Genomic DNA, 16715 nt, shown 5'->3' on the forward strand with positions numbered 1-16715 from the left:
GTCCCCTTGACAACTGCAGGTCACCCCCTCCGCCGGTCCCGTTGTGTCCTGCCATCCTGCCATCGTCTCCTGGGGAACGGTTTCTCCACAACCAGAGACAGGGAGAGACCCCACATTCTTCTGAAATATGTAGGGCAGCTGTGCGGGTGACAAGGGAGGCCAGAAATGGAGCCAGGACAGTGGGACTGGAGACATGAGAATAAAGGGCTGCCCCCAGCCCTTTATTCATCGTTTGACTCATTCATTATCCAGAAAATATGAAACAGAAAACAAAGGGCGGATCTCAGTTCTTTTCCTCAAGCAGCCAAACAAAACTTTTCAATTAATTTACTTGAGGGGGAACAAGAACTTTGTATGTGATGAATGGATGAGTAGAAAAGTATGCAACGGGTTTGAAAAATATTGGTGAGACTTTGAACCTCCACCTTCATCTGTGCTTTGTCTGCCTGGGGAAATATTAAGATTTGTTACCAAAGCTAAATTTAAAAAAAATCTAGGTGCTATTTAACTTCCATAGAGAAAAGAAAATAGCCTTGCAAGTTAGACTATTGCCTTGATAAAGAATTCTAAATTACTTAATCCAGCCCCACACTCCACCCTCCAAGCCTCTAAGTGAGCTTTTAAGCAAAATATTTCGTGTGGAAGCAAGGGAGGAGCCAGCTCAGGAAATAGAGAAGAGCTTAGCAGAGGGCAGAGAGCAGGGGAGCAAAGCAATCCAGTGTGTACCCCAGTCTGTGGGAGGCAGATAGGATATAAAATAGAGCCAGTTGAAGGGTAGAGGGGATCCTTCCTCTCCTGTCACCCTCCCCCACTCCTACTCCCTGTTCAGTCTCTGGGAAGAGGCTGCTGATACCTACCTGGGATGCAGCCGTCTCGGGGCCAACCTGAGGGGGCATCTCGATTAGCCCAGGCCCTCTCCACATTTGAGCTTGGCCAGAGCCACTTTCCAACTGTGGTGGTGGAGAAGCCTCTTGAGAGTCCCTTGGAGAGCAAGGAGATCAAACCAGTCAATGCCAAAGGAAATCAACCTTGAATATTCATTGCAAGGACTGATGCTGAAGCTGAAGCTCCAACACTTAGGCCAGCTGATGCAAAGAGTCAACTCATTGGAAAAGACCCTGATGCTGGGAAAGATTGAAGGCAGGAGGAGAAGGGGACGACAGAGGATGAGATGGATGGATGGCAACACCGACTCAATGGACATGAGTTTGAGCAAGCTCCAGGAAGATGGTGAAGGACAGGGAAGCCTGGTGTGCAGCAGTCCATAGGGTCCCAAAGAGTTGGACATGACTTAGCGACTGAACAAGAGCCACCCTTGAATCCTGAAGTCATGGGCTGGACTTTGAAGGAGCTGTGGGTCTAGATGGGGCACTTTCTAGAGGGGCCATCACAGCAGGGGAGTTACAGTGTAAGCAGACTGCTAACTCAGAACCGAGTGCAGGCGGCAGGCTGACCTCAAAGGGGCCTCTTGCCCCAACTGTGTGATGGGCCAACTGTGTGGTGTGACACTCCTGGGAGGGCCGCAGGCCACAGAATGGTTTCTGAGAATGTAACAGAGACAGCGTTCAGCATCACTACCCTGTGCTCTTGTTCTGCAGAGCTGGCCTGGGGACAGCAGGCACATTTGCACAGGGCCAAGGAGCCTCCCTGAACCAGAGTAATCCTGACCCTGGCCACAGGGTCTATTGACCTTCAGCGTTGTATAAAGCGTCTCTGAGGAACTGTGTGTGTGCTCAGTCATGTCTGACTCTTTGCGACCCTTTGGACTATAGCCTGCCGGGATCCCCTCTGTCCATGATGCCCTGAGGTTGTCTCCAATGAGAGACTGGTGACAGCAAGGGCCTGAGAGGGGGAACTCACCATCAAGAGAGGGGGTGACCGATTCAGGACCCAACTGGAAGGCTTAGCATGTGGAGCTCAGCCTGTGGAACGGGATTAACCTCCATAGATGGAGGCTGAGCGCGAGGCTATAAAGTGAAAATCTGTACCTCTGAAGCTGAGGGTGGGGTACCTCTGCCGTCTGGGCTAAAAGCGGAGCGAGGGCACTGCCCCAAGCGAGAACAAGGAGGCCTTCTTCTGCAGGGAACGCTTCCCCAGCAGCATCTCCATGTGGCAGGAGCAGGGCAGCCCAGCCAAAACGAGGAGTCAGGTTGAAGTCGTCATCGTTCATTCACTGTCTCCCTGACATTCCTGGGGATGTGGAAATGAATTCCAAGTCCCAAGAGTGCCCGGCTTAGAGGCTGGCCCAGGGATGCTGTAGCTGGGAGGTGACATACTAGATTGGAGTCAGTGCCCCATGCAAAGACGAAGCCTCCCCAGCTGGCTAGGGGAGAGTTGCAAAGTGTGCAGAGGGGTGGGGGCTACAAGGGAGAGAGACAGAGACAAAGAGACAGAGAGATGGAAAGGTAGAGACAGGCTGGGTCTGACGGGCTGTGCTGCATGCAGTGGTGGAGGGCATGCCCACAAGACCAGCACGTGTCTCTGCCTGAAGATGCCAGACAGGCAAAGCTTCCTGGCAGAGAGGTGATACCTAAGGTGAGCACTGAGGATGAGTTAAGAATGAGGTGGAAAAGAAAGGAGTGGAAGGGATTTTCAAGCTGCGTTTGTAAAAACTCAAAAGATGTGAGCCATCATGATGTGTACCGGCATTCCAGGGAGTCTGCCATGACTAGACAGGAAGTCAGATTTGAAGAAGGAGCAGGAGCTGAGACCTCAGGGTACACACCCCCAGGAGCTTGGACTGGGTGGTTCGCCATCTTCATGGAGGAGCAATCCATAGAGGACCGAAAAAAATGTTTCAGCCTTAGAGGCAGTATCAGGACTGACGATATGTATCAGAGAATCAGCAGCATAGAAGTGATAGGAATTCTAAGATGCATGAGAAATGACACAGAGGAGGAGAGGAAAGAGCCCCACACTGAACATAGAACTCCAAGGGGCAAGACTAGGGTCTTAACACCCTCAATCAAAGAGTCTTGGAGGAAGTGATTGAGCAGAAAGAACGCCAGGTTTGAAACTGTCTTGGAAGCCAAAGAATTGAGAAGTCTGAAAAATGAGAGTATGGTCACCGTGTCACATCAAAGCAGCCCAGGAAGATAAGGACTGAATTGTCTCCAGTGGGCTGGATAATCTGGAAGTCCCTGGAGACTTCTGTAAATAGTTATAGTAGACTGGTTGGGACAGGACCAGAGTCAGGAATGGAAAGCGATTGAGTGGCAAAGGATAGAATCACCCAATGATGATGGCTCTTTTACCAAGCTCGGGGCCAAAGGAAAGGAAAGAGGAAGTGCAGGGGGAGAGTACTAGGTCAAAGGGAGGTGTGAGCATGTGGGCGGGGGGTGAGTGTTGAGGGAAGCTTGAGCATATTTCCAGGTGAAAGGCAAGGAGGCAGATGTTAAAACAGCAGAGGGAGATAGGAGGAGAAGGCAATGGCACCCCAGTCCAGTACTCTTGCCTGGAAAATCCCATGGACGGAGGAGCCTGGCAGGCTGCAGTCCATGGGGTCTCGAAGAGTCGGACACGACTGAGCGACTTCACTTTCACTTTTCACTTTCATGCATTGGAGAAGGAAATGGCAACCCACTCCAGTGTTCTCGCCTGGAGAATCCCAAGGACGGCGGAGCCTGGTGGGCTGCCATCTATGGGGTCGCACAGAGTTGGACATGACTGAAGCAACTTGGCAGCAGCAGCAGCAAGTGCTAGAGGTGCCAGAGGGAATAGAACCGGGTATGTTTATGGGGGAGGGAGTAACTGGATTTGACCCTCAAGAGGACTACTTCATCCTTGGAGACAGTAGAGTGAGTGAGTGAGTGCTCAGTTGCTTCAGTTGTGTCGGACTCTTTGCAACCCCATGGACTGTAGCCCTCCAGGCTCCTCTGTCCATAAGATCCTCCAGGCAAGAATACTGGAGTGGATTTCCATGCCCTCCTCCAGGGGGTCTTCCCAACCCAGGGAACCTGTGTCTAGGATCAAACCTGTGTCTAGGTGCACCTCCTGCATTACAGGACAAGACAGTAGAAGGGGGGTGTCTACATGAAACACGAGGAAAAGCAGGATGCCAGAAGTTGTAGCAATGCTCAGCCCAGGTGAACACTGGAAAGAAATCTGAATGAGAGCTTACACGTGGATCCTGACCCTTTCCAAATAGAGTCCAGAATAACTTTCCAATTCCAAAGGAACAGCACTCTTTCACAGTCACCCCAGGAATAAGAAAGGATCAGAGTTTGGTTCAGGAAAGGAGCAGAACTTGTACTAGATATTTGAGACACCGAGTGTGAATAGTTCTAGGGGTAAGAGGTTCCAGGATTTGGATGTGGTATGGTGCTAAAATGGAGCAGAGAGGTAAGAGTCACTGAGGTTGAGGAGGTGAAAGAAATGTGAGGCTAAGCTCTTGGATAGATGTATCGGGTGGGAATGACATTCAGTGAAAACAAGAGGAACATGCCTACAGTGGCCTAAATGAGTAAAAATGTGCATAATAAGCCCACAAGTAGACAGCTGTTGGCGATGGTTTAATAGCCTTCAGATGACAGGATGTCTGCTATCATTCATTGCCTCGTGGTTCAAAGGTGGCTGCTCCTGCTCCAACCACCACATCTGCAGTCAGAAAAGGAAGAATAAAAGGTGGTCTCAGCTGTTTGTGCCCCCTGTTATCAGGAAAGCAAAACCCTTTTCAAGAAACTATTCCCTCACTCCCAGCAGATTCCCACATAGGTCTCTTTGAGGGAGCTGAGTCACACAGCCTTCCCTAACTGCAAGAGAATTGAGAGAACTGGGAATGAGACCCATGACAGATTTAAATGCTGAGCCTGGGCACACTGCTGCATGCAATTAAATTCCAGGAAGTAGGGACTGGATGTTGGTTAGACAAAGATGAGATCTGCCTCAATGGGTCCCCTGTGTGGTAGATGCAATCTTGTCCTGCCCCAGAGGGCTGGGACCATGGTCAGGTTCAGATGAGGACAGGATTGAGAGGGGAGTGATGGAATGGTGGTCAGAGGCCAGAAATCCAGGGTCCTTGGACTCCAGGCCTCAGTTTACTTTGTGCTCAAAAGGGAGCTCTTTGCAGAGTTTTGAGCAGGTGTGTAACAGGGAGTAACAGGTGTACATGCAGGGAGACAGAGACACAGTGGGGCAAGAGAGGACCACAGCACCAGTCGGGTGGGACTGGTGGCTGCCCAGACTCTCACACCCCCTTTAGTTCACACCCCCTTTAGGCTGCTGGGTACCCTAGAAACATGAAGTGGACAACCCAGGCTGATATGTTACACAATACTCTATTCACAAGAGGAAGGAGCATCCCCAGAGCACACAATGAGAGTGTGGCTCAGATGGGATGGGCCTCAGTGTTCCCCACACCCACGCCTCTTCCCCACTTACTGTGGTCCTCACCATGGCCTCTCATTTGATGGAAGTCCTCTTGCTCAGCAACCCTCAGGCTCCTCTCATCCAGGGATGCTGGATAAGAGCTTCCCAGGACCCCATCTCCCACCTTCCTCCCCAGGGTCCTCTCCCCAAGAGTAGCACAGACAGGGCAACACAGAGGGGCAGACCATGGTCTAGACACTGTCCAGGTGCCCACTAACTGACTGTGAGGGGCCAAGAGAAAAGGAAGGTAAAGCAGACTCCTCATTTCAAGCCTGAGTGACCCATCCTGCAGCCCTTGACAGTTCAGGGGACTCGAGAAGCAGTACTATCCCAGTGTGCATGTCTCATATCAGCCAGATAGCAGGTAGATGCGCCCCTCAACAACACCCCTCTGTCCCTCCACCCGTTGTCCATTTCATCAAATGAGTCCTGCACCTTCTAATCACAGGGCCTTTGCACAGGCTGTCAGTATGTCTGAATGCTCCTTTCCCCACATTCTTCTCCAAGTCAACTCCCACTCTTCCTTTGGACCCTGATCTAAATGTCACTTTCCTAAGGATGCCTTTCCTGGCCCTTTGCCTGCTCAGTTGTCTCCCTGCTCTCCCTTATAAGAACTGTGATTCTGTCTTAGTTAAGGCAATTACTACCAGCTACTGGGGGTTTCCCAGGTGGCACTAGTGGTAAAGAACCTGCCAGCCAATGCAGGAGACATAAGAGATGGAGGTTTGATCCCTGAGTCAAGAAGATCTCCTGGAGGAGGGCACGGTAACCCACTCCAATACTCTTGCCTTGAGAATCCCATGGACAGAGGAGCCTAGCAGGCTATAGTGCATGGGGTCGCAAAAAGTCAGACACGACTAAAATGACTTAGCACAGCACAGCAGCTACTAAGTCAAACTGAGGTCTCAGTGAGCAAGCACAATAGGAGTTTAGTTCCCCTAAGTGTAAAATTCAGTGTGGTTTGGGTAGCCCTCCTTCATCCTGAAGCTCCAGCATCTACACAGTCATGAAAACAGAACAAAGAGAGTTGAAAGAGAGGCATCAGTTCTTAAAGTCTTTCCCTGGAGGGGACACACATCATATCCACTCATGATCCTTGGCCAGAATTCATCTCTTGGCCCCAACTGAAACTGCAAGGCAGGTTGGGGGCCGGGGGGAGGGAGTTGTTGGGAGATGCAGAGGAGCACACGGAATACTCCAGGAGCACTATCTCAGCTACCGGCCTTCCTGAGAACCTTTTATCACAGTTTTCATTTTACAGTAATTTATAAGCTTCTTTGATGACAAGTGTCTCTCTCATTAGACTGCGAACCCCAAGCAGGCAGGAACTGTGTGTGCACTGGCTTATCACTCATCTTCAGAGTCCTATGAAGTTGATCCTCACTAAGTATTTATTAGATCACCCAACAAACCGGCAGTGGGCTCAGCAGTTGGGGAGTTCATCTCCAGAGACACAGGACATCACTTGAGAAGGAAAAAAAACTTTGAAGTCTAAGGGGTGATGCTGAGTTCAGGATCAGCAGGCAGGTAGCGGATTTTGCTGGGGAACAGTGAGAAGATCTGATCAGGAGAGGTGTGGGTGGATTTGCCCTGCGGCTTCTAGCTTCCTAAATCAGCTTTTATTCATCCACTTGCAAAGGCTTCGGGTCCCCCCCTCCCCTGCTGCCTCAGGGCAAGTAGAGAAGGGGGAGGGTAAGCATAACCATCACCAACACCCACTCCTTCCCCTCCCTCCATCCCCCTGCCAAAAATAATATAGCCACAGCACAATGGGCAGTCTCTATAATTAGGCAGGGCCAAGAGGGGTTGCTGTCTCCGAAGAGTACTTGCTTTCTCTCTGTTAGTAAGTAGTTAAAGTAGTAACCGAAAGGGGAAGTTCTTTTTTCCAGGACAGATGGCTTAGGAACTGGTTCTTGAAAACAGGCAGGCGAGGAAAAGGAAACCACGGGGGAGAAAAAGCCTTCAAACCTCTGGAGAGGCAGGGACTCTGGCACAATCTAAACCCAGCTCTGCCTCTGATGAGCTTTGTGGTTCTGGCCACATCACACAGCCTCTCTGAGCTTCAGCTTCCCCTGCAAAATTCACCATCGAGTCTAAGATGCACTTTTTTTTTTCTTCCCATTTTAACATCTCTGAAATTAGGCTACACTTTGCAATCAATGTCAGATTATAATACAGTTGATAGGGTTTTTCTCTTGTTTTCTCCTTCATGTTACATTGAGTAGGGGGATTCCCTGGTGGCTCAGGTGGTAAAGAGTCTGCCTGCAATGTGGGAGATCTGGGTTCGGTCCCTGGGTAGGGGAAGATCCCCTGAAGAAGGAAATGGCAACCCACTCCAGTATTCTTGCCTGGAGAATCCCATGGACAGAGGGGCCTGGTGGGCTACAGTCCACGGGGTCGCAAAGAGTTGGACACGACTGAGCAGCTTCACCTACACTGAGTAGCATTAGATCTGATGAAATACTGCCTGTCCCTTTTTGTGTTGGAATCAGCAATCACTCTGGCACAGGACCTGCACGTTGGAGTTTCAAGAACTGTGGCTATTTTAATAATATTGCTTCAAGATACTAAAGACAGTCTTGTTACTTCTCTGGTGGTCCAGTGGTTAAGAATCTGCCATCCAATGCAGAGGACTTAGGTTCAATCCCTGGTCTTGGAACTAGATCCCACATGTACAATTGTCATTGTGGGCCTTAGGAGGTACCCTTGCAAAGCTTCTTGTGGGACGTGCTCTGATTTGTAGGTGGGACTGAAATACAGGGGCTTCCCTCGTGGCTCAGCAGTAAAGAACCCCCCTGCCAATGCAGGAGACATCAGTTCGATCCCTGGGTCGGGAATATCCCATGGAGAAGGGAGTGGGAAAGAGCCCACTGATGGGAAAAGACCCTGATGCTGGCAAAGACTGAAGGCACATAGAGAAGGGGGCAGCAGAGGATGAGATGTGATAGTATCACTGACTCAGTGGACATGAATTTGAGCAAACTCCGGGAGATAGCAGAGGACAGAGGAGACTGGCATGCTGCAGCCCATGGGGTCACAAAGAACTGGACACAACTTAGCAACTGAACAACAGCAGCAACAACTAGAATACAGACTAGAAGATGAGCGGGAGTGGGCGGGGGTAGAAAACAGAGAGGGATTAACAGGAGGAAAAATTAAAGGTGAAGTAATCGGCGATCATCTTGTTGGAACTTTACAATGGCAATGAAAATGTGAGCCATGCTGGTTCCAAGCCTAGGAAAGACAAATGAGCTCAAATGAAGTGATCAAGCCTCACGGATGACTCAGCAAGGAGCAAAGAAGAACATCCAGGACAAATCTCCCTTAGCTACAGAGAACCAGAGGCTAATCTCTGCCAGACCGGGAGGAGTTAAGAGGTCTGATTATTATAAAGTTGGAAGGTGAAAATGTGACCTTTTCATTCCTTTATTCTTTTTAATCAGAAGATAGAGACTGTTGTTTGGTGCAAAGCTCCCTATTAATTTTTAAAGACATGAAGGAACACTTATATGCTTGGGAGTAGATCTGGGAAGAATGTCTACCCCTGGTTTAGATCCCTGCTCCTTCCCCCTGCCCTCAAACCCCACCCCCAAGAGGTTTGTTCAATTTGAATTGTATCATTTTGTTAAATTTTTGTTAGTGTGTGAACATCTGGGTATTTCTACTTGAATTTAATACTTGATTGTATAGTGTACTTTTGGAAATGCTTTTTATGAAAGGATTTCATTACTTAACGGAGCAGGGTAATGTTTAAAGTAAAATCAGGGTTTGATCTGTATTGATCTGGAGAAGTTCCACCGGATGTCAAATGTCTATGGTTTTGCAGGTCCCAATTCTAAGAATCAGGGAAAGACATTAAAACATCAAGATAAATAAAGGTACAAAGAAATTTGTGTAAGGAGTGACTCAGGACATTCATTATTTTAGGAGAAGAGAATTATTAATGAATTACTTTAATGGTAGAATTGCTAATTGCTGTTACCTTTATGGCTGAATAGAGCAAATGTGGAAATTCTGTTTCGCTTATAACTTAGCATGTAATTGTGTGAGTGTGCCCAGTTCTGCTCAAAGAAAGTATAAAGTTGTAGAACAGATTTATGTTTAGAAAATATAGATTACACAAAAATGCAGAATTGAGTTTTTGATCATAATATAGCTTGGCAAAAAACATTATGGCAATTGAAATATGAGCAATGCTTATAAATACTTTCTATGATGGAATTTATCCTTTAACTTAATCAACATGACTTTTGAGATAATTTTTGTTAAAACAGTCAGTGATGGAACTTACATTTGAAATGTTGAGATAGAAATTGGGCTGTTTTCACATAATTTTCATTAGACACATTCCATAGTGTTTATTTGCTTGGTAATTTTAATATAAGCCTGCAATGATTATTGGTGAACTTGAAGGGATTTATAATTTTTTAGTGGTATCTCCAACCCATAACCTGGCCTGCCCTCTGAGGTGGTTTGTGGTATAATCATCATAAAAGAGGCCTGGACCATTAATACTTGGGATCAACTCAGATCTACAAAGACATTTCAAACACTTTCAATGACGATGTTACATTGTTGATACCTTATATATTTTGAAAACAATTTTTAGCTCTTTTCATTTGAAACTTCTGTACTGTATAGTACTGGGTCCCTAGCCCTGGTCTGGTTTCCAGAAATTTACTTGCATGATTCTGGGAGTGGCTAGTAGGGTGTTCTGTGGAATTGGAATGGCTGGATGCACTGGGATTTGCAGAAGCCACACCAGAGACGCACAGATCCTCAGCCTGGAAGAAACCAAGTTTCAGTTTGATGAATTTGCCCTGGACCATCTCCAGCACACTTTACGTACTTTATGTACTATTCCTCAGACACTGTGGCGATACAAATAACATCTTCTGTATCCACCCTAAAATAGCTGGAGATACTGCAGCTCCTTCTTGGGGGCTCTGCTGGCAAGTGGAGGCCAGGTGCCAAGACCATCAGCTGCATCCTAGCTGCCCCATCTGGGCCTGAGCCCTGGGGTGCTGTCACCCAGCCTGTGCCTGGACTGGAGGGAGTCTTCTTCACCCTTCTAGGTCTGAACAATCCTTTCTGGCAACAGTGGGACTAAACCACAGTAACTGACAATTTCCCTGGGCTCTCTTCCACTGTAGCAGAGTCTTGGGGAGTTTGGATTCCAGCCCAGGCTACTGCTTCAGTGAGGGCTTCATGCCTCCCTTCCAGTCCCTGGAAGGCTCTGACCCCTGGATTCTTCTGGCAGAGGTCATCGGTCACCCTTCACTAGGAGGTCAGAGAAGAAAATGGCAACTCACTCCACAGTTCTTGCCTAGAAAATACCATGAACAGAGGAGCCTGGCAGGCTACAGCCCATGGGGCCACAAAGAGTCAGACATGACTGAGCCCATGCGTGTACTGAGACTTGTTCTACCTGCCAAACTCAACCCATTTGGGGGCGGGGGGATGGGTAGGGAGTTATCTGGATAGAATACAACAGGTTGATAGAACTCTACATCTTTTTGCCTTTCTGACCAGCCCAGCATGCACTGCCTGGCGTAGGTCAGTAGGCTTCCTATGTAAGTGTTATAAGCCACCTCCTGCTGTACCTCCCTGACATTTTTACACAGTCATGTTCACTCTCACCTATATTCACTCACCTGTACGCACTACACACCACATCAGCCAAGTGGACAAACCACCCAAGGGAACCATGGCATTTCCTCAGCTTAATAGATGCTCTTTTCCAGATATCCCCTCTCAGCCCCCAAGAATGGTGTCCTTCACCAGGAATCAAGACCCAACTCTCCACCCTAAAACCCAGGACAGCCAGGATCTGGCTCCCTTTCACAGGGAACTATGATCTTCGTCGTGACAAATTACAAGGTGTCAAAAAGCCTCCCGAACTCTGGTCCACATAGCACCGTGGACCACATGGCACAGTATGGACACACAGCACAGGTGAGTCCCTATACTAGGGCGCCCCACGGCCACTGAGACCATACCCACAAGCTCCTCAGCTGCTGTCTGTAAGCCATGCCGGAAGCCCCACAGCTCCTGGCCCCACCCAGGAGCAACTGGAATAGAATACAACAGGTTGGTCGAAGGACACCGTTGGTCTCATATTCACCTGGGTACTTGGACATGGAGCTCCATCCAGTCCTCGCATTCAGCACTCTCCTAGCTGGGTGTCCTCCAGCCAGACTATACCACAAACAGTTTAAATAGCAGTCCCCAACCTTTTTGGCACCAGGGACCAGTTTTGTGGAAGGTAATTTTTCCACAGACTGGGGTGGGGGATGGATTCGGGATGATTCAAGTGCATTACATTACTGTGCACTTTATTTCTATCATTATGGCATCAGCTCCACCTCAGATCATCAGGCATTAGGTCCTGGAGGCTGGGGACCCCTGGTTTCAAGGGTATATTCATCTTTTGAAGGTCAGGTCTTCCAACTAGGACAGTCTGGAAGAAACTTACCATGAGTAGTTATTAAATCCTTGACCACTCCCAGCAAGGACTTGATGTCTTTGTAAAAATTAAAAACTGGGAACTCTAGCTAAAACAGGATATCCCAGAGTCAGGGCTGGGGCCACCAAAACAGGGGACATCAGTCTGGAAGGGAAATTAGGATCTAACTAGGTTGCATATACATACAAATCCCACATAAGTACTTTTAGCCATCAAATCCCTACCTCTCTTTTTTTCTCACCAGGCCCTCACATGGTATGATGGCCCTAATCAGGGCGGTCACAATAAAAGAATCACTTCCAATCATTTTCAATTCATGAAGTCAATTGGAGGAGCCTGTCTGTTCATAAAGCTGGACATTCTGAGGATGAACAGTTCAGAGGTGCGCCTGTGAGTGAGCAGAGAAGGCCTTCTGCATATGCAGAAGACCCGGTATTTGGTGATACTCTGAAGCCTGAGCCACACCATGTGGATTCTGAGGACTCACACATGTGGTCCTCCAAGGCCTCCCAGTCAGGAGCGAAGTCCTACATGACAGGTGTTCTGATGTACTGTTATTTCCTGAACCTGGTCTTCAACACCACATGTGGGCCAGTGTCCCCTCCCCCAATTTGATTCAAAATATTTGAGGTTGAGTTGACCAGGTTTTTACATTCAAGTAGCCAAACTCTTATACACCAGAAATAATACTTCTCTGGTTACCACAGCTATTAAAAAAACTCATTTGTCATTGCATCTTGTCAATAGATCTCCTCAAAATAAAAGAAATATTCTCTGGACCCCAAAGTTAGCAAAGGCTCCTCTCAAAATCATAGACCTGATTTTTCCTGCCCTCATCCAAGCCCACCCTAACTCAGCCCACCCATGTCTGCCTGGTTTGGGAGCCTCCCAAACATGTACACAGGGCAGCCATGTTGCTAGGAAACTTCTGCTTTTGTGTCTATTTTTCAAAGAATCTAATTCTGTGAGAAGTCAACTCCCAGGACACAGATAGCATTAAAAAAGGCTTTAATGCTTAGACGAGATGAATTCAACAGAAACTTACATAGTGGGCCCCAAAGGCTAACCACTGTGGCTTGAAATAGCTCTAAGAGACAAGAAAACTCAGTCCTGGCCACTTGACTTTCAATGATGGGTGTTTTCAAATAGCTAGCCTAGGCAACCACACAGCTAAATCCTTATCAAATGAGACTGAATAACAGGAGCCAGATGAGGTCACCTAATTCAAGGAAGATCCTCCATTCTAAATAAGTCATAGCTGAGCACTCCTAGAGGGCTTCCCAGGTAGCTCAGGGGTAAAGAATCTGCCTGCCAATGCAGGAGATGCAGGTTCGATCTCTGGATCAGTAAGATCCTTTCCTGGAGAAGGAAATGGCAATCCATTCCAGTCTTCTTGCCTGGAAAATCCCATGGATAGAGGAGCCTGGTGGGCTACAATCCAAGGAGTTGCAGAGTTGGACACAACTGAGTGCACGCACGCACACACACACACACACACACACACACACGTACTCCTAGAACCCCCAGCATGATCAGACAGCAGCAACAGGCCAGTGTTGCATTCAGCAGTCCCTGGACAAGGTCCTTACCATTCTGTGGGGACTTCCAGAGTGCAGAGGACAGGAGAGGCTTGCTCTGCCATTGTGACTCCTCCAGCATGTTCCCTGGGGAAGAGCCGGAAGACAGGTATGTTACCGCTGCCAGGACAGCAATCCAGACGTCAGGTTTCTGGCCGAACATGCGCAGGCCAAGGCAAGGCCCAAAAAGACCCTGCAGCCTCCCTTATTTCGGATGCCAGAGGCCCCTGAAAACTGGACTCTGTAATAATTTTGGCCTCTTGATTGCTGGTGTTCTATATGAGGTCACCAAGACAATTCACAGGACCTTCTAGACCAGAGCCCTGGATCCAGCCATCACAGCCTTAGTGGTCAAGGTTGGATTCTAATCCACTGACTAACCAAGTGGCCTCAATTTGCACACCAATTCTGGAAGCACAGTTCAAAGCCTTATTGAGTGCCCATCCATCCTTCTGTCCCCTGATTTTGTTAAAACATTAGGTGAGCCAGACCCCAGAGAGGTCCTACCATTGCTATACACAGAGATGATCTTTTAGCCAGAATCCATCCTGCTTTGTAGATACCTACGTAGTTCTAGTTATTAAGCATGCTTAATATGACTTTTGGCTACCTGTCATAGACTCAGCATGACACATTCCCTCATTCTGCCTCTAATGAGCTTTATAGCTTTGTTTATTTATTTTTGGCTATGCTGGGTCTTCACTGCTGCACAGGCTTTGACTAGCTGGGGTGAGCAGAGGCCACTCTCTAGTTGCTGGGAACAGGCTTCTCATTGCTATGGCTTCTCGTGGAGCACAGGCTCTAGGGCGTGTGGGCTTCAGTAGTTGTGGTTCCTAGGCTCAGAGTACAGGCTCAGTAGTTGTGGTGCATGGGCCCAGTTGCTTCACGGCATGTAGGATCTTCCCCAAAGAGGGATCGAACCCATGTCTCCTATATTGGCAGGCGGATTCTTTACCACTGGACCACCAGGGAAGCCCTGTCAATCTTTATGACCCAGGACACACTTTGTATGGTAAGGACAGATTCTCAAGCTTCATAAACTGTCTCCTCAGTCCCAGGCACTATGCTAGGCCTGGGGACAGCACAGAGACACCCAAGGGCCCTGAGAATTCTCAGGGGCTCCCTGGCTATCATTGGCCCCTGGACCTGGCCTCAGACATGCTTGCTTCAAACAGGGGAAGTCATATCTGATATATTAAAAACAAACAGAAAACCTACCACTGATGTCTAGATCCCTCAGGCTGCAAAAGAGACAACTTCAGGACGGAGTTCAGGCTCTTCAGCCTTCTCAATCATGCCCTTTGAAATCTTGAAGGCCACTTTCTGATTCCTGTACAGTTGCAGAGGTAGTGAATTCTGTCACCTGCTGCCATCAAAGACCCCTGAGAATGCACATTCTTCCCAGTGGAGCCTTCCCTGCCTGCCCCCGCTCCCCACCCAGAAGAGGGATGAGATGCGGTTGTGCATACGTGCATGCTCAGTCATTCAGTCGTGTGTGACTCTTTGCTACCTTGTGGACTGTAGCCCACCAGGCTCCTCTGTTCATGGGATTTTTCAGGCAAGAACACTGGAGTGAGTTGCCATTTCCTACTCCACGGGATCTTCCAAACCCAGGGATCATACCCATGTCTCCTGCATTAGCAGGCAGATTCTTTTTTAAAAAAATTTTTAAATAGAAGGATAATTGCTTTACAGAATTTTGTGGTTTTCTGTCATACATCAATAAGAATCAGCCATAGGTACACCCATGTCCCCTCCCTCCTGGACCTCCTTCCCATCTTGTTCCCCATCCTACCCTTAGCCTGTTGCAGAGCCCCTGTTTGAGTTCCCTGAGTCATACAGCAAGTTCCCATTGGTGATCTATTTTACGTATGGTATTGTAAATTTCTAAGTACTCTCTCCATCCATCTCCCTTTCTCCCTCCTCTCCTCCCACTGTGTCCATAGATCTGTTCTCTATGTCTATTTCTCTGTTGCTGCCCTGAAAATAAATTCGTCAGTGACATCTCTTCAGATTCCATATATATGTATCAGTATACAATATTTATATTTCTCTTTATGACTTACTTCACTCTGTATAATAGGCTCTAGCTTCATCCACCTCATTAGAACAGATTCAAAATGTGTTCTTTTTCATGGCTGAGTAGTATTCCATTGTATATATGTACCACAGCTTCCTTATCCATTCATCTATTGATGGATATCTAGGTTGCTTCCATGTTCTAGCTATTGTAAATAGTGCTTCAGTGAACACTGGGGTACATGTGTCTTTCAGTTTTGATATCCTCAGGGTATATGCCTAGGAGTGGGATTTCTAGGTCATATGGTGGTTTTATTCCTAGCTTTTTAAGGAGTCTGCATACTGTCTTCCATAGTGGCTGTTCCAGTTTACATTCCCACCAGCAATGCAAGAGGGTTTCCTTTTCTTCACACCCTCTCCAGCATTTATTGTTTGTAGACTTTTTGATGATGGCCGTTCTGACTGGTGTAAGGTGGTATATCGCTGTAGTTTTGATTTGCATTTCTCTAATAATGAGTGATGTTGAGCATCTTTTCATGTGTTTGTTAGCCATCTGTAAGTCTTCTTTGGAGAAATGTCTCTTCAGGTCCCTTTCCCACTTTTTGATTTGGTTGTTTGCTTTTCTGGTATTGAGTTATATGAGCTGCTTGTATGTTTTGGAAATTAATTCTTCGTCAGTTGTTTCCTTTGCTATTATTTTCTCCCAATCTGAGGATTGTCTTTTCACCCTGTTTGTAGTTTCCTTTGCTGTGCAAAAGCTTTTAGGTTTAATCAGGTCCCACTTGTTTATTTTTGTTTTTATTTCCATTTCTCTAGGACATGGGTCATAGAGGATCTTTCTTTGATTTATGCCATCGAGTGTTCTGCCTATGTTCTCCTCTAAGAGTTTAATAGTTTCTGGTCTTATATTCAGGTCTTTAATCCATTTTGAGTTTATCTTTGTGTATGGCGTTAGGTAGTGATCTAATTTCATTCTTCTGCACGTAGCTCTCCAGTTTTCCCAGCACCACGTATTGAAGAGGCTGTCTTTGCCCCATTGTTTATTCTGGCAGGCAGATTCTTTACCACTGAGCCACCCGGGAAGCCTCACAGGGTTGGTCAGAGGCCTGTGTACCTTTTACTTTCTGACCAGTCTTTTCCTGGACTTTCTCTCTTTGGGGCCTCCCTGCCCCCAGTTTTCAGGGAATGTTGCCCCTGGCATTTCTGACTTTCGGACTCACTCTTCCCCTCACACTGGTCGCTCCGACAGCTCTCCAGTGACCAGCTCGGCCTCAGCCTGTGCTTCG

The 16715-nt window shown here is 47.7% G+C and overlaps 1 long non-coding RNA gene across 1 annotated transcript; it reads right to left on the reverse strand.

Moving 5' to 3' along the window:
• Window positions 1-205: 205 nt before the first annotated feature.
• Window positions 206-16308, reverse strand: LOC129646857 (uncharacterized). The gene is made up of 7 exons (XR_008712199.1): window positions 15477-16308; window positions 14629-14740; window positions 13423-13497; window positions 4488-4596; window positions 1989-2190; window positions 858-981; window positions 206-446 (listed from the first exon to the last, which is right to left on the reverse strand). It is a non-coding gene; the product is annotated as an uncharacterized LOC129646857 (long non-coding RNA).
• Between the last annotated feature and the right edge of the window lie 407 nt (window positions 16309-16715).

Source organism: Bubalus kerabau, chromosome 3 (assembly GCF_029407905.1).
Source record: "Bubalus kerabau isolate K-KA32 ecotype Philippines breed swamp buffalo chromosome 3, PCC_UOA_SB_1v2, whole genome shotgun sequence".
NCBI classification, from domain to species: Eukaryota; Metazoa; Chordata; class Mammalia; order Artiodactyla; family Bovidae; genus Bubalus; species Bubalus kerabau.